Source organism: Canis lupus, chromosome 3 (assembly GCF_011100685.1).
Source record: "Canis lupus familiaris isolate Mischka breed German Shepherd chromosome 3, alternate assembly UU_Cfam_GSD_1.0, whole genome shotgun sequence".
Classification (NCBI taxonomy): Eukaryota; Metazoa; Chordata; class Mammalia; order Carnivora; family Canidae; genus Canis; species Canis lupus.
The window spans coordinates 23056161-23074853 of record NC_049224.1 but is presented as its reverse complement, the minus strand read 5'-3'; the positions used below and the strand labels follow the sequence as shown (position 1 = coordinate 23074853).

The following is an 18693-nucleotide window of genomic DNA, read 5'->3' as shown; positions in this document are numbered from 1 at the left end:
TTGTTTATTCTATTAAAAGTGCTTTGGTTCTCCAGTTATTAGTGACTTTCTGTCTATGTTTTTCTGCATTGTTTCTTTTTTTTTAAGATTTTATTTATTTATTCATGAGAGACACAGAAAGAGAGGCAGAGACACAGGCAGATGGAGAAGCAGGCTCCCTGCAGGGAGCCCGATGTGGGACTGGATTCCAGGAACCCAGGGTCATGCCCTGAGCCAAAGACAGATGCTCAACCGTTGAGCCACCCAGGCATCCCTCTGGCATTGTTTCTAAGTTTATAAAGATTGCTATTGCATTATTTGATTCACTACTATTTATAATTTTTATATTTCATTATAAATTTAGGCTTGTACCTGGAAATCATGTCCTTATTTTCATGTTTAATGGTTTTAGCATTGTATTCACTTTGATATCCATATAACTACATTTGATTTATTATGGTTACCACTTACCTTCATTTTTAGCTTTTGGGAAAAAAATTAAGTGTAGATCTTATAAGATATATAGTCATTACTTGTTTTGTGAATCAAATTTTAAAAATGTTTAAAAGATGATTTAGACCTATTCACATTTATTGGTGTTATATATTTGTCTCAATTATTACATTAGTTTGATAACAGCTATTATATGCATTTCATTTTATTTGATAATTACATATATAATGTATTTCTTTTCTTTTTTCTTCACTAAATATGCCTCCATGCTTAGGCAAGTTTACACTTTTGTTCTACTGCTTACCTTTGTATGAAAACGTTATGTCTCTATTTTCTTAATCTTTTGCTAACTTGTTGATTTTTAATGGTATACATTTTTTAATATGGAACATTTCATGAATTTGCATGTCATCTTTGCACAGAGGACATGCTAATCTTCTCTGTATCATTTCAATTTTAGTATATATGCTGCTGAAGTGAGCTCTATAATGTATGCCTAAGTGATATATCTAATGCTAGTACCAACATCAATAAACATATGCTAATTTTTTTCTTCCCCTATTTCCTTTTATTTTTTGTTGTTGTATATCATCAGAAACATATGACATATATTATATAATGCTTTTTATTCCACCCTCGTCCATACATTCCTTTTCGTCCTCAATCTAGAACTAAGTATATAAAATGTCTATTGTCACTCCTTTTATTGTTATAGTTGGATGAAGTTCATCTTCTAATAGATTCATCAGGAAGGGCTCTTGGGCACACAATTCCTTGAGCTCCTGCATATTTTTTGGGGCTCTTATATGTTTAATTCCTTCACTTAATCTGGATAGAAACAGGCTTGCTGTTTATGAAATTCTTTGTTCACACTTACATTTGAGTATTCTGAAACTGCTGATCTCTTTCTCAAGTTTCTCGCTCTCCATAAATACATGTGATGGAGCCACAGCCAATAGCTTTGTGGAATGTTTTATGTATTTTTTCACTTACAGGAAATTTGAAGATGTCCTCATATTTATCCTAAGAGCATGGATATTTACAGTTTTATTCTTATTATTTTTCTTCCCTTTTTTTGGATGGGTGGGAAGGGCATGTTGCAAGATATATACACACCACTACCATTACTTTAGTCATATATTATCATTATAATAATTCAGAAAATATGTAAATAACATTATCTTGCTACCAAATATGGAGATAAACACAATATTCCTAGGTCACTGTCAAATCAACAGAGTATTTTGCATTGTGGCTTATAGTAATACCACTGTTTGTTTCTTTGGGCTTATGCAGCAATAAGGGCAATGCATCTGATGTAGTTGAGCTTAATGAATGCTTATTGACTGAATAAATCCTAGGGGTTGCTGCATAACTAGTCAAAGGCATAATCCTAGGGTTTATTCATGTAAAATCAATCCAGAACACAGAAATGATGCTTGGAAAAAAAAAAAAATATATATATTTTGGCTATGTAATCTTAGATGCCAAAAACCTAACAGTCACTGAGCAGAGAATCATGGAAGTCCAACGGCTGATTTTGTTCTCAGTTTGTGCTATATACACATAAGGCTCTTTATTGAAGTATGCATAAGCCTTTATTATCTACGGAGTCAGCCTCCCTCCAGGTGGATTTTTCAAAATCTAAAATGTCTGCAAGGAGTGAAAAGACCAGTCAGCCTTTAGGGTAGAGCAATAACTATCATTCTGCTTTTTCAAAGCCTTGTTACTCAGTAAACAATAATGTTCAGATGACCAGCATCAATATAATTTAAGAATTTATCAAAATAAAAAAAAAATTCAAGTCACTTTCTGGACCTACTAAATTTGAATCCTAATTTTACTAATACCCCAAGTAATTTATATGCTCATTAAAGTTTGAGAAGCACTGCTTTAAAAAAATCCATCCCAATAAAAGATAAAGGAAGGCGTGCTTGGGTGGCTCAGTCCAACCCTTGGATTCAGCTCAGGTGGGGATCTCAGGGTCCTGAGATGGACTCCTATGTCAGGCTCCAAGCTCTGTGAGGAGGGATTTTCTCCCTCTGCCCCTCCCCCTGCTCACACACTCCATAAATAAATAAATAAATAAATAAATAAATAAATAAATAAATCTTTTTTAAAGAGAGAAGGAAGAAATTATGGTTGTTTACAACAGAGTTGAATCTAGTCATAGTATATTTAACTAACAAAAGATGAAAGGGCTGAAGTAGAGCACATTAGGACACTAATGGCAGACTCAAAAGTCAAAGCAGCTGAGAAAGGGACAAGTTATCTTTCCATATCTAGGTATCTTTTCCTAGCATCTATAACTATACATTTGCTTGAGATTCTTAGGAATCTATAGAAAACACAAGCATTTCATTCTGGACCTACAAATAGCAAGCTATATGAACTTAAAAAAAGATATTTTGCTTCTGAGGATCAATTTTCTCATGTGTGAAATAAAATGGTTGGCTAACTATTATGAGCTTGACAATAATGTGAATTTTGTCCTTACAAAAAAGAAAAATCTAGCAATTTACACCATATTAGAAATGATGAAGCTCTTCCTATCTTCCCTCATTCCTTCTTTCGTGGCTAGGAAAGATGTCTCAAGGGCAGTGAACATTTCATTTATTTTTAAATCTTCAAAATTAAGCATAATAATGGCTCATGGAGAGTTCTTAAATGATGTTGGTTGATCAAACTGACACCGACAGTCACTAATGTTGGAGAATTCAGGCATTTCTTACTCAGTAGTTATCTTCTGGCCTCTTTTAGTGATAACTTTTGTTCCCAAGTGTTAATTCAATTCTGGATGTTTACTAAAAGTTTACAACAAGCTAAGCAGTAAAAGATATTGTTCTAGCTTAAGACTACTAACATATAACCCGTTCTATTAATTTTTATTTTCTTTTGATAATATTTCATTTTGTATAAATATACAACAAATAACTGCATTGAAAAATGTTTACAAAAGATATGAATTTGCTGTTACATTACTTGCCTATATTTAGACATAAATACAAATACTGTTACATGGCTAATTAATTTGCTAATATTTAACTATGATGAAAATAAGCATTAGTAATGAAATCACTACATAAATAAAAATATAAATACTTTAGATGCTAATTATTGACCTCTACAAATATTTGTTAGATGCTAATTATTGACCTCTACAAATATTTGTTAGTACATATTACTTCTCAAATCTGGACTAGCAATATGAAGAAAAGTATCTTGCATCCTATCATCATACTTGAAGTGTTATATACATCAAAGAAGCAAAATATTTTACCTTATCTGTGCATTATTTGTACTGATATCTCAGGATGATCTGTAAAATGCCTAATTTAATTCCAGTATTGATACAGATACTAACATACAAAGATTTAATATAATGACCAGTAAGGTAATGAAATGAAATAACTAGAATCACTAATTATTCTCTTGTATCCTCTTGTTGTAGGCTTCAGGTCCATCTAATTTTTAATATCCTGAAAATGCATAAAAACATGGAAGCACCTTTATCTGATTTTAAAAATACCAGATTTTATTTAGAACATAAAAATAGAACACTCAGAATAAAGGTTAAATTTGTTAGTTTTATTATTGGAAAAAAGAGGAAGGTACTAAAACAACTTTTTCTCGACTTAGTAATTCATACCAATGTGTCTAGTACTAGCACTGAATTTTGATGGCCCCAAACAAACATAACCAGAAATTCTAATTAGGAAAAAAGAAGAAAATTTGGATGCTTCATTAATAATTAGAATGTACTCTTACAATATAACCAGAATCAGAGTTCAAAAATAATTTATATTTTAATTAACTTCTTAAATATTTGCATGCAAGTCCAGCACAACTTGATCTTCAAAGACATACTGCATCAGTATTCTCTAAATATTACTGTGGAGAGGTTTAATAAGTTTATGGTTATTATAAAGCTGGAAGTTATAGTTAATTACTTTTTCTCTCTTGCAACCTATTAATAGTCTTCATGAAAATAAATTAGTCCTTTTCCATATGCATGCATTATCACCAAGTGCAGCGATTTACTGATTACAAGGATAGAATTGAAAGGATAAGAACAGAGAGTCACATTTAGAGATACAAACACCTCTCCAACTCCACTCCCCACCCCCTATGCCTGAATCTTATACTAAGTTAAAAGTTAAAACTTCAGGGTTTTTTTGTTTTGTTTTGTTTTGTTCCCATTCTGAATATTCATAAATGGGGCTACTAATAGTACTAGATTTACAAGCTATGTTTAGCAAGACTCCTTTTAATTTTTTTGCTATATTTCTGTAAGCTGTAGAAGAAAAATCTTTATGATTTCACCAAGAGTCAAATCTATGTCTCTTTGCCCTCAGCTGTTCACCATAGCTGCTACACTACTCGTTTCTTTTGATGGCTTTATTGTTTCACTTTCTCTTGGCTAACTTAATATTTGTACATGTACGTATTTATATGTTTGTGCCTAAACAACAAAATAATCTAAAGATGAAGATCAAGATTCAGTTGCTCAAACTACTGCTCATCTTAAGTTAGAAAGTTATGGATAAGCTTCCCATCTCCAAATGTGTTGTGAAGAAAATTATGCATGTTTGTAAAGTCAATTAAAAGTCTAAATGCAGTTAGAACAACAAAATTATTCTAATGAAAGACATGAAAAGAAGCAGATGAAAAAAACAGGCTAGTTTTCTATTCCCTTTTTCTATTCCCGTTTCTATGCCTCCACAAAGAAAACAAACACTAATTTGAAAAGGATATATGCACCCCTATGTTTGTTGCAGCATTGTTTGCGATAGCCAAGCTATGGAGGCAACCTAAGAGCCTATCAATATATGAATAGATAAAGAAAATGTGGAATACTACTCAGCCATTAAAAAAAGAATGAGATATTGCCATTTGTGACAACACAGATGGATGTAGAAGATATCATGGTAAGTGAAATTAGTCAGAAACTGAAAGGCAAATACTATATAATTTCAACTATATGTGGAATCTAAAAAACAAACAAATGAACAAATAAAGACTGGACTCTTAATTACAAGGACCAAACTTGTGCTTGCCAGAGTAAAGGCAGATAAGGGAATGGGCAAAATAGATAAAAGGGATTAAGAGGTAAAAACTCCCAGTCATGTAACAAGCCAGAAAAACAAAAGTAAAGCATAGGGAATATAGTAAATAATATTGCCATAATGTTGTATGGTGACAAATGGTGACTACACTACTGTGTAAGGAATTGTCAAAACAAAACTAAGTGTGAGCTACATTACACTATCACAAGGTGGACCATATTCTTTGTTTTAGTGTAATAAATACAATATTATATTAGTTCCAGGTGTACAACATATTGATTTATGTGTACACTACTTTTACAGATAAACTCCACTTAGCCACAAAAGATACATTTCCATTGGACAGTCCTTTAGCAGCAGCCCAATTTATCCAAGTTAATATTTTTCCTGGGATTAAACAGTAAAATCACAGCATAGTGCAAGGCCTTCTGAGCTTTGGGGTGGCACTTGATTATGGGATTTGTTGAGTTATTTGTATGAAAACAATACCTGCAGCAATTAAAGGTGGGAAAATGTTGCCTTTACAAAGCTATGGATGCTAAAAAAAATTAAAAAAAAAACAAAAAAAAAAACAAAAAAAACAAAACAAAACTATGGATGCTGACTGAGGGATGGAGTGAAAGGAAATCTACTTTTTCTCTTTATTATGATGATAAATTTGTAACTTCAGAGTGGATAAAATATTCTAAAATTTTCAAATTAATATATACAATATAAATATTAATTTTCATAGATTTCTCTTCAATGAAGCACATAAATAAAGTTAACAGATGGGGTGTCAGCCTAGACTGATTTTACAACCTCTACAACTGACAAGGGATGAGCAACAGGAATTTAGGAGGAAGTTTTGCAAAACAACTAAGGAGACAAGAAAAACAACAGGTGATTAAGCAAAGTATATGAATATGCTGAGAAGTTAAACTAGAAAATTCAGATTATATCAAACTAAAGTAATAAATTCACACTAATGGAAATTAAGACTAATACACTAATGAGGCAGCATTTCAGATTACTTGGTTGGGAAAATATAGAAGATAATAACCAAGGTCAGAGATCTGGGAAACCTCATTGGTTCATTGCAGAATTGTAAATTGTCTATATTCTAAAAGGAAAAATGTTGCAGAACTTAGTGAAGTTAGGGATCATACATTAATGTTCCAGAAATCCATTACTGGGCATTTGCCACTAGAGAATCTCTCTCATTGGTGTATGAAGGAACATGGATATGCTCATTTTCATGGGGGTAGAAATTACATATAGGAAAATCTAGATATCTATTATTTTTAGGGGAAAAAATAAGTAAGATTCTGTGGATATATTCTATGTAATACTATCTAGGCAAGAGTTAAAAGCATCACACAGCAAATAGAATATATATTGAATGTGTTAAATCTATTCTTTACCCTCTCGTAGAAACCCTATTTTTGTCTATTTGTTTTTTCTTGTTCTTTTCATTTCTTCATTTTCACCCTAAATAGGATGAATTGCTTTGATATATTTGACTGGTATTTTCTATAACTTTATTTTGCTGTCTGTAGATGTCATTTTTATGGTCCCTCTCTTAAAATATGGCTAATTTTAATAAATTCCTTGTATTTTTAATCATCAAAATAATTAATGCAAACGTAGATTTATTAATGTCATTTAATTTATACTTTTTATTTTATTTTCTTTGTAAGATTTTTTCTAAACTTTTTCTATGCTTTTACTTTTTTCTCCTTTTCTGTATATTTTGAATTGATTGATTTATTCTTCCACTTTTTCCTATACTAACTTGAAAATTCTATACCCTATTTCTATCAATTGTGTTGTTGAAATTTTAAAATGCATATTCAACTAGTTTCAAGGATAATTACTATCATTTCCCACCTACTGAAAAATGTAATAATCATAAATGGTCCTGTGAACTATGCTTATTCTTATCCTGTGTTAGGTTCATCTTGTTGGCTCTTTTACTTCAAAGTTAGACATAATTTTGATAGTGTTTTACAGTTGTTAACATTAATCCATGTTTACAGTTTTTTCTTACCATTTATCTTGCAACTTGGATTATTTTAGGTATCACTTTGCATTTTCCTCTTCCCTGAGAACAAGCTGTGGAATTTTTTTTTTTTTTAGTTATTAGTTTGCATTTTACTCTTGACTATAAATAATACTTTCTTGTCTATAAAGGATAAATTTGCACTGATTTTTTTTTGATGTGAAAACGTTGGGGTTCAGGAGTGAGCAGTCAAGAAAGAATTCTTGAGACTTCTTCAGTGCAAAAAAGGTGGCTTTATTAAACATGAGGACAGGATCTGTGGACAGAAAGAATTGCACTGTGGGTGTGAGGAGTGGCCCATTATATACTTTCAAATTGGGAAAAGACTAGGGAGAGTGTAAGTCTTTAAGGAATTTGGAAACAAGATTTCCAGGACCTTGAAAGGAGTTTTTAAGAAAAGGTCATTCACTACTGTCCAATAAAACCTTAGTCATGAGATGCTTCAGATGTATATCAATGGGCCATGTGCTTGGAGGATGATTGTTATTAACATATATCTTGGGACAGTAAAAATAAAGGAATTTTCCGAAGGAATTTTTAATTTTTAAAAATTTATTATTACTCATGAGAGACACACAGAGAGAGACAGAGACAGAGACACAGGCAGGGGTAGAAGCAGGCTCCATGCAGGGGGCCCAACGTGGGACTCGATCCCAGGTCTCCAGGAACAGACCCTGGGCTGAAGGCGGCGCCAAACCTCTGAGCCACCCGGGCTGCCCCAAAGGAATTTTTATATGTTAAAGGAGACTTACATGATCCTGGAGGCCAAGCTAGTATAAAACTAAGGTTGCCTTTTGCCCTTAGAAAAGTATTAATATTGAATTGAGCTCCTAGAGGAAGATCACGCTGCCTGTCTCAAGGACTTGTCAATGGGCTGTAACTTGTAAGGAAATTTAATTTTTTTTCTGAATCTTTTGCCTTTGTTCTCCACATCAATAATTTTCTCTAAGTATTTTGGAGCCATTATTCCATTCTGTTCTCTTTACATGTCCTATGTGTGAATTCCTCACACACAATTTTTTCTTTCTCCATATATAATTTCTTCTTTCTCTTTGATTATTTTTAAGATCTATTTTTTGGTAAGTTTTTGTTACACTGAATTGTCATTACATTCTATCTAGTTTGATATGAACAATTATACTATTATATTATGTCTTTGTTGGGAAAGCAGTAACATTAACATCCGAAAAATTTGTTTATTGAACTTTTATTTTATTTTTAACTTTTTATTTAAATTCAATTTAGTTAATACATAGTGTATTATTAATTTCAGGGGTAGAATTTAGTGATTCATCAGTTGCATAAAACACCCAGTGTGCATTACATCAAATGCCCTCCTTAATGCCCATCAGCTAGTGACCCCATTCCCACACTCATCTGCCCTCCAGCAACCTTCAGTTTGTATCCTATAGTTAAGAGTCTCTTATAGTTTGCCTCACTCTCTGTTTTTACCTTATTTTATTTTTCCTTCACTTCCCCTATGTTCATCTGTTTTGCAGATTCATAGAGGATAAAATCATTGTAGTCATCTTAATTCCTTCAGAAGAAACATATTAAATAAAATGCAGTACCTACTCATTATTTAAAAAGCAAAAGAACAGGAGGAAGAGAGAAAAACATCTTCAATATGATAAAGAGCATTTTGAAAAAAATAAAAATAAACAAAAACTACAGTTAATACCATCCTTAATGGTGAAAGAGTACATGCTTTCCCTGTGATATTGAGAAAAAGACAAAGATATCCACTAACAACTTCCTTTAATACTGTTCTGGAGACTATAACAAGCCCAAGAAGGTAAAGGAATGGAATAAATAAATGAAAGGAAAGAGATGCACTTTGGATACACAAAAATTGTGTATTTACATATAGACATTTTATTTATAGGAGGAAAAAGGGAATGTAGATTATAAATGAAGCGTAATATCAGATAATATAAAAATATAGACTTGACATTGACCAAAGATTGTAGAGAATAATTAACTCAATGATATAAACTACCTATCAAGCATATAAAAAGATACTCAGCATCATCAGTCATGAAGGGAATGCAGGTTAAAATCACAATTTGATACTACTACAAACATACTATGACTTTTTAAAAAATGTTAAAATGACTGATACTATCAAATGATGACAAAGATGGAAGAGTAACTGGAATTCTTACATATTCTTGGTGGGGATGACAATAATTACAAGCCTTTGGAAAACAATTTGTCAGTTTCTTATAAATTTACATATACAACCCAGTAATTCCAACCAAAATGTTCTTTATCCTCAATATCCAGAAACTAAAAACATCTCAAATGTACATGAACAGGTAAATATATAAACAAACATATGTATGTGTGTGTGTGTACATGCTTATATAGGAGTAATTTTGATCATCTAAACTACCTGGCTATAGCCTGGCCAATGATCTTAAACCAGTCTTCCCTTAACATAACTTATTTCCTTGACAATTTAAACCCAGGTGCAGAGGCTCTTCATAAGCAAGTTTGTTAGAATTTTGGGACGCACAACTACTTTAACAACAATAAGAAAAATCAGATTTTTAATAAACATAGACTATAAAAGAAAGTAGCTGCTAGATCTGCTGAATTAAAAAAAAATAATTCATGGATTTTTCATTTGTTTTCTTTTGGATTTTAATAGATATATAGTATTAAATTATTAATAAAAGATAAATATCAATAGATTATTAAAATACACTGATGGCAAAAAAGCTTGTCATGAAAAGCTCCATTATGAATAATTCATTTTATTCTAGAAACAGTAATCATTTTTATATATGTTTAGATTAATGCAATTTGAAGTTAATTTGGACAATTATGAATCATAGTTAATGTAACTATGGCAGTACATTTTGGCTATAGTTTCTGAATCTTTAAATTTAGTGGACTGACTGAACTAAACATTGGAGATTCATAACTACAATGGTAGCCGCTTTCTCCCATATAATGGAAGAATGAAGAGAAAATAAAAACAAATATGTAACATTTGAAGAAATCCTCAATAACACAGAGCAAAACACTGCAGGATTCAGTGACTATTGTCATGTCCAGACTCAAAGCTAAGAGACATAAGACATAGATAACATTCCACATGGACACCTAAATATTTTTGGAATTGACAGGAAAAATAAAAAGTACCTCAATTACTAAAATGAAACTGTTGAGGTAAGATAAATGTATCATGCGGTATATGAATATGAGCATTTGAAAGAAGACTAAAACATGTATCTTTTTTTAATATATAAAATGTATGCAATCTAAATAAAAGCGGGATTCAAAATGATGAGTTGAGAGTAGAAAGTAGGCAAGACTGAGTGTGAGGGGCAAGACTGAGTGTGACAGCCAGAACGTGAAAGTTTTCAGACCTACATACAGGATACTTTTGAAAACCCAGTTGTTAATGTCTGTGGGAGGCAGCTAACTATAAGATAATCTAAACAAATGTGGCCAATAGAATGAGAGACTGAAGTGATCCAACTCATCTTCAGATAGTTATTAGAAGACCATTGGTCTTCAGAACCAGAACCAGGAGGTCAAAGTGGAATGAAGGACTTTGTTTCACTGTAAACCATAGTTTCTAGAGACAGCTGCATACAGTAAGAGGAAAATGAGAACAGAGAATAGTGCAAGGGATTTAGGCAACTTATATGGTAAGGGTTGTATTAGATTATCTTATATAAGGAGTAGGGACCTCAAGAGCTAGCACAAGAAATGGAGTAATATCTGCTCATCTCTAACATCACTTTGCTTTGCAAAAGAAAGAAGCTAAAAAAAAAAAAACAAAAAAAAAAAACAAAAAAAAAAAGAAAGAAGCTAGAACATATGTGTTGTCTAAAATCGTACACAAAAATACTAGAACATTTTGTGTATGTCTTTTTTTATAAATATATTCTTTAAGATTTTATTTATTTATTCATGAGGGACAGAGGGAGAGAGAGAGGCAGAGGGAGAAGCAGGCTCCATGCAGGGAACCTGATGTGGGACTCGATCCCAGGTCTTCAGGATCATGCCCTGGGCTGAAGGCAGACGCTAAACTGCTGAGCCACCCGGGCTGCCTCATTCTGTGTATGTCCTAAATCATACAAAAAAGGTAACTCAAAATGGATTAACGACTTGAGCATAAGACCTGAAACCATAAAACTTCTAGAAAAAAAGATAGGCAGTAGTTCCTTGACTTTGCTCTTGGCAATTTTTTTTTTTTTTTTGGATGGGACTCTAAAAGCAGAGGCAACAAAAGCAAAAATATACAACTGAGAGTATCTCAAACAAATGCTTCCGCACAACAAAGGAAACCATCAACAAAATGAAAAGGCATTGTGCCAAATGAAAGAAAATATTTGTAAACTGTATATCTAACAAGGGGCTAATATTCAAAATATATATGGAACTTACTAAAATCAAGAGAAAAAAACCAATCCAATGAAAAAAGTGAGCAGTAGGATTGTTTTTTATATTTCAGTGAAAAATGCCATTGGAATTTGAGAGAGATTGCTTTGATTCTGTATTGCTTTGGGTACTATGGACATATTTAACAATATTAATTCCCCAGGTCCATGAGCAAGGATGGTTCAACATCCACAAATCAACCAACGTGCCTTGAACCTTTGTGATTGCTTAAGCAGGTCAATTTATTCTTGATAGATCCCAGTTGTTGAGGGTGTGCCAAGACCTGTCAGTGTCAGGGAGGAATCCTAGCCTAGTTTCAGGCTAATTGGAAGCCAGACCCTTCCTAATTTTTTGTTTAGTTTTGTTTCTGTTTTGGGGAAAAAAACAGTTAAAAAAAAACCTTACCAGCTTTCAAAGTATGGAAATATGTTTATATACATATATATTCCTGTGGAACTGTAGTCATACTCACTACTTGCCTCCAGACCAGCCAATCGGCAGATGTCCTCTATGTAACAGGTGCAAAAATTGGGGCTCAATTCCTTCCTAGGTAGTGCTGACGAGCTTTAGTTTAGCAGTAGTTTGAAATGCACCTACACTCTACATGAAAGAGATTAGTTTGCTGGTATTAAAGCATCTCCTAGAAGGGCAGGGGCCTGTTGGGACTCTCTCTTCCATGAGGTACTAGCAGGTGCCCTCTCTGCACCCCCTCCTCTACCCGCCTCTACCTTGCTAGTGCCCGGCAAGTGCGTGCAGCCACACCATTCTCCCACTGCCTTGCTAAAGCTCTTCTTCCTCTTCTTCACTAAAGCTGGTGGGCACACACAGTCTACACAGGGGATGCCCCTTTTCACCTGACTTTTGTTGCAAGGGACAGGGCTTGCATTTCTGGGCCCCAAGGAACTGAAACAACCAGACAGTCCTTGTCAGGATACCACCCACAAGGCACTGCATAGGTAGCAGACTGAAATGTACTCCAGTCTTCCTGTGCAAAAGGCCCATGTATTTGTCCTGGAGCTTCAGCCTGAGGGGTATGCTTCATGTTTGCCACACATCTAGAGGCTTCTAATGTGCTTTCAGGGAATGTAGGCGGGGAGATGCCATCTGTGGGCAGAGGTAGCTGTTCCATATGTACCTACAGATTTGGTGTGTCTGTGGGAGGAGGTGAGTTTGTGATTTTCCTACACCCCATCTTTTTTAACTGCCTCCATGTCCTCTCTGTGATGGCAGCGGCAGAGAAGGCTAAGTTAGCCATGCTAACCCATCTCTCCCAATCTAATAGGATAGAGTTCCATAAATAGAAATCAGCTAATTAAGTTAACAACCCATCATTTGATACTTTATATTGATGCTTATTCAGTGCTGGGAACTCTGTCAGATGTTGGAAATACACTGGCAACAAGGTATATGCAATCCTTATATTTAGGGAGTTTAATATTTTAAATGGTGTATAGGCATTGTATAAATAATACCCCTCAAAATATTTAAGGAACAATTATAGTAACTGATACAGAGAAATACAGGATGTTGCTAAGTTACAGATGATAAAAAATACTGGAATCCAGGGAGATAACATTGGTGAACCTAATGTTTAATCCTATAACCCACATTCTAGTCACATTTAGATCACCTATGCAAAGTGAATTGTGGTTAGTCAGTAGTAGCAGCACATTTTATACTTTATACACTTTAGCTATATTTACATTACATGGAGTGAATTTGAAACACTAAATATGTGGTAAGCTTTATTGGTATCCTGTCAAATTGGGTAATTTAGCTCCAAAACAAATGTATTGAAACTCCTGGGCAATTATAAAATATTTCCTTTATTTCTTATAAACCTAGTCAAAATGGCAGGATCATTACTAAAATACTTCTTTTAAGAGAAATACAAATTCCCTACTTGGTATATCCAATTTTATCAAAAGATGTCTGGATGACTTAAAAGGATGTTATAAACACACCAATTTATTCCATTTTAAAGTTAAAGAATCACAAGCAGCAATTTTCAGTGTACTCCATGTTGCCATCTGCAGCACCATAAGTTTAAGGGAAAATTTGAAACAATTTTGATATTATGTATCACAGTACTGATTTATCCCTATTATTTATCATTTAATATAAAACACATTGGTAAATAAAATTCTTGGTGACAAATACCTTCTCTAGGTAAAATTTAGGATGAATTAACTAACTGATTTTAAACATTCTGTTACATCCTCAATACTGTTTTTTATGTGTAAAACTTATGCCCTTTTAATTATGATTTGTATATTGCAACTGTACCAAGTAGACTCATAATGAGGAAATAACTACCTTGCCAAGAGAGCCTGATTTCCTAATATTAAGTTCCAAACTCCATTCTTTACAGATCTCTCATTTTCAAAACATGACAAAACACCATTCCTTCATGTTTTTTCCTTTAAAAAGATTGTGTTTTAAATGTATTGTTTAAGGAGATATTTTAGTTGCTACTTATGCTAACTATCCATATACACATTATATAGATACATAATACATATGTGCTAATTATACCAACGGCACACACAGTATATTTATATACTCCATATGTATTGAAAGCTGGATTTGTAAATAATAAATGTGTTTGATGGAGAACTTACAGAAAACACAGAATTTCTTCTGGAGGTACTGTTGTTTCTTCTTGTTTTCTTTCAGTTAATCTATGAATATATATGGAAATTATTCAGACCAAGCAAATAAAAGGATACAACAGCATTGACACACAGGAAAAGCTTCATTCAAAAAATATATAGGGTGATATTATGTCTGCTGGTGCATTAGTCCAAATAAACTTTGGTATTGCTTTAGAAATAAGCAACAGAAAATTTCTAGAAATACATTTTAAAAAAAAAGACTCCTGAGAAGTGACACTTGCTACACTGTAAAGGAGTTACTTGAAACATAATTATATATAACTCTAATGTCTTATATTTCAGTTTCAAATATTGTATATATATATTCTCTACTCTTTACAGACACATTATTAAGAAAGAAAAGGTCTGTTCTTATCCATATAATAGCTAGTTAAAAGTTGCTTCCTGAGTAAAGATTTGTTCTACTTTGCTGACACCATGTTTTATAGAACAGTTTGAAAAGAAGGGCAATACTCATGTTGCCATGCCAAGCATACAAAAATCTCTGTAAGAGGTAAGTCACCCCCACTCATTTATATTATTAATGAAAGTAACCTATATATGTTTATGTACGTGAAATATAGAGACAGTGGCATACACATATTTTATCTCTATAATTCACTGAGATTTAATAAATACCTACACATATCATCAGCAACCTAATTAAGATGAAGAACATTTCCATCACTCCAGAGAACTCCTTCATGTTCACTTCACTTAGCTCCCAATTCCCCTAAGGAAATCAGTGTTATGATTTCCAATCACCAGAAATCAGTTTTAAGATTTCTTTTAAAATTTAATGTAAATGAAATCATATATTGCATACTAATATGTGCCTAATTTCTCTTCTGAACTTAAGATTTTTGAAATTCGTATTGTTCTTGCATATTTTGGTAGGTTTCTTTGAAACTGAGTAGGATCCCATCATGTAAATCTAGAAAAATGTATCTTCCCATCCCTTAGTTGATGGATGTTTGGGTTGTTTCCACTTGGATATTATTAACACATACTTATAATACAAATTCATTTATAACTTAACTCATTCTGTTTGTCTTTTATACTCTATTTTGCTTTTTAAATCAGAAATTTAGGACACTAATTTAATTCTTATTTATTTTGAATAGAAACACATCAAAAAATTTCCCCTGAAAATTGTTTTCACTACCTCCCACAAAATGTAATATATTATATCATCATTATCATTTAGTTGAAAATACCATACCTTGTGATATCTGTCTTAATCTAGGGAATATTTAGATGTGTGTGGTTTAATTTTCAAATACATGAATATCTTACTTATTGTTAATAATTACTAATTTTCCTCTATTTTGTCAGTAAATACATACTCTGTAATATTGCAGTTTTTTGATATTTAATGAGTCTAATTTTATGGCCTATCTTATGGTTATTTTTGCTGAAAATCCCACGTTTGCCATAAAAATGTACATTTTGCTGTCGTTGGGTGATGTGTTCTAAAAATATCAATTAGGGCACTTGCGATGAGCACCAGGTGTTGTATAGAAGTGTTGAATCACTATATTGTACATTTGAAACTAATATTACACTGTATGCTAACTATTTGGAATTTAAATAAAACCTTTTTTAAAAAAGGAATTTGTTTTTAATGTTGAAATCATCTTTTTCTTACTAATTGTTCTGAACATTCTATATAGCTACTTACTTTATGCATGTTTTACCTATTAAAATAATTTCTATAATTTGGAACTATGATTGTACATGTCTCTTCTTCTTTATGTTTTGTTGTGTGTTTTTTTCTAACTTTGATATTGAGTCCACTGTTTTCATTTCTGATACTGGTTGTGTTCTTTCTTTTTCCTGATAAGTGTGTATAGATGTTTGTAATAATCTTCTCAAAGATACAACTATTATCTTCACTAATTTTCCTTATTTTCTCTTTTCATGGATTTATGCTATTTTTATTTTTTCAACTTTCATTATAATTTTTTAGATTTAGCTTTTTAAAAAATAGTACACACAAAGCAACTTTGAGTTCAAAACAAAATTGAGAGAATAGTACAGAGATTTCCCATATATAGATTCATAGCCTTCCCAAGTATTAGCAGCCTCCACCACACCTGTACATCTGTTACAACTGGTGAATTCACAATTGACACATCATAATCAATCAAAGTCCATAGTTTGTATAAGAATTTACTCTTGGTGTTGTACATTCTATGGATTTGGACAAATGTATAACATGTATCCACTATATGGTATCATACAGAGTAGTTTCATTGTCCTAAAAGTCCTCTATTTTGCTATTAATCCCTTTTCCCCCCAACACTTGGCAACCACTGATCTTCTTACTGTCTCCATATTTTTACTTTTCCAGAATGTCATATAGTCATACAATATGCTGCCTTTCCAAGATTGCCCTTTTTCACTAAATAATATGCACTTAAGTTTCCTCTGTCTTTGCATGGTTTGATAATTGTTTTTATTGCTGAATAATATTCTATTGTTTGGATGAACCACAATGTAATAATCCATTCACCTATTGTAGAACTTCTTAGTTGCTTCCAAGTTTTTGCAGTTATGAATAAAGGTGCTATAAACACTTGTGTGCAGCTTTCCATGTGGACATAAATTTTCAACTCTCTTGAGTAAATACAAAGAAGCACAACTGTTCAATTATATGGTAAGAGTATGTTTCATTTTGTAAGAGGCCACCAACTTCAAAATTAGCTATGCCATTCTGCATTCTCCTGAGCCATGAATGAGAACTCTGTTGCTCAATATTGTTGGCAGCATTTAACGTTGTGAGTTTTCTATTTTGGCCATTCTAATGGGTATGTAGTGGTACCTCACTGTTGTTCAAATTTGTACTTCCCTGAAGATTTATGATGTGGAACATCTTTTTATGTGTTTATCTGTCACCTGTATATCTTCTTTGGTGAGGTGTCTCTTAAGGGCTTTGGTCCATTTTATAACCAGGCTGTTTGTTTTCCTGTTGTTGAATTTCAAGAGTTCTTTGTATATCTTGACTAACAATTCTGTATCAGATAGATCTTTTGCAAATATTTTCTTTCAGTTTGTAGGTTGCCTTTATTCTCTTGATATTCTCATTGGCAGAACAGAAATTTTAATTTTATTCAAGTCCGGCTTATCAATTCTTTCTTTCATGTGTTGTGCCTTTGGAGTCCTATATAAAAATTCATTATCTAACCCAACGTCATCTAAGTTTTCTACATAATTTCTATGAGTTTCATATTTTTGTGTTCTACATTTGTCTGTGACCCATATTTTTAAGATTTTATTTTTAAGTAATCTCTACATCCAACATGAGGCTGAGGCCCACAACCCCGTGATCAAGAGTTACGTGTTCCACTGACCAAGCCAGACAGGCACTGTAGGTCCATGATCCATTTTGACTTAATTTTTGTGAAGTGTGTGAGGGCTTTGTTTAGATTCTTTTTTAAAAAACATATTTATGTTCAGTTTTTCCATCATCATTTGTGGAAAAGACTATCTGCTTCATTATCTTGCCTTTGCAACTTGTTCAAAGATCAGTAGACTATATTTGTAGAAGTTAATTTGTGAGCTCTCTATCCTGTTCCATTGAGCTGCCTATTTTTTCACCAACACCACACCATTTTTTATTAGTGTAGCTTTATAACAAATCCCGCAGTTGGATAGTGTCAGTCACCCACTTTGTTCTTCTCCTTCAATATTGTATTGGATATTCTGTCTTTACCTCTCCCCATAAACTTTAGTATCAATTTGTCAATATCTACATAGCAATTTCCTGGGATTCTAATTGGGATTGCATTGAATCTATACATCAATTTGGAAAGAACTTACATCTTAAAAATATTGGTTCTTCCTATCAATGAACATGGATTATGTATGTCTCCATTTACTTAGTTCTTCCTTGATTTTTTTTTAAAGATTTATTTATTTATTTATGATAGACATATCACACAGAGAGAGAGAGAGAGGCACAAAGACACAGGAGGAGGGAGAAGCAGGCTCCATGCCGGGAGCCTGACATGGGACTTGATCCCGGGACTCCAGGATCGCACCCTGGGCCAAAGGCAGGCGCCAAACCACTGAGCCACCCAGGGATCCCCTTCCTTGATTT

The 18693-nt window shown here is 32.8% G+C and overlaps 1 long non-coding RNA gene and 1 other non-coding gene across 4 annotated transcripts in view; one reads left to right on the top strand and one right to left on the bottom strand.

The window, feature by feature from the left end:
• Positions 1 to 18693, top strand: part of LOC102154965 — a 198120-nt gene that overhangs the window by 11216 nt on the left and 168211 nt on the right. The gene's annotated exons all lie outside the window — the stretch shown is intronic.
• LOC119871399 lies at positions 810 to 916 on the bottom strand. Its single transcript, XR_005357496.1, has one exon. It is a non-coding gene; the product is annotated as a U6 spliceosomal RNA (small nuclear RNA).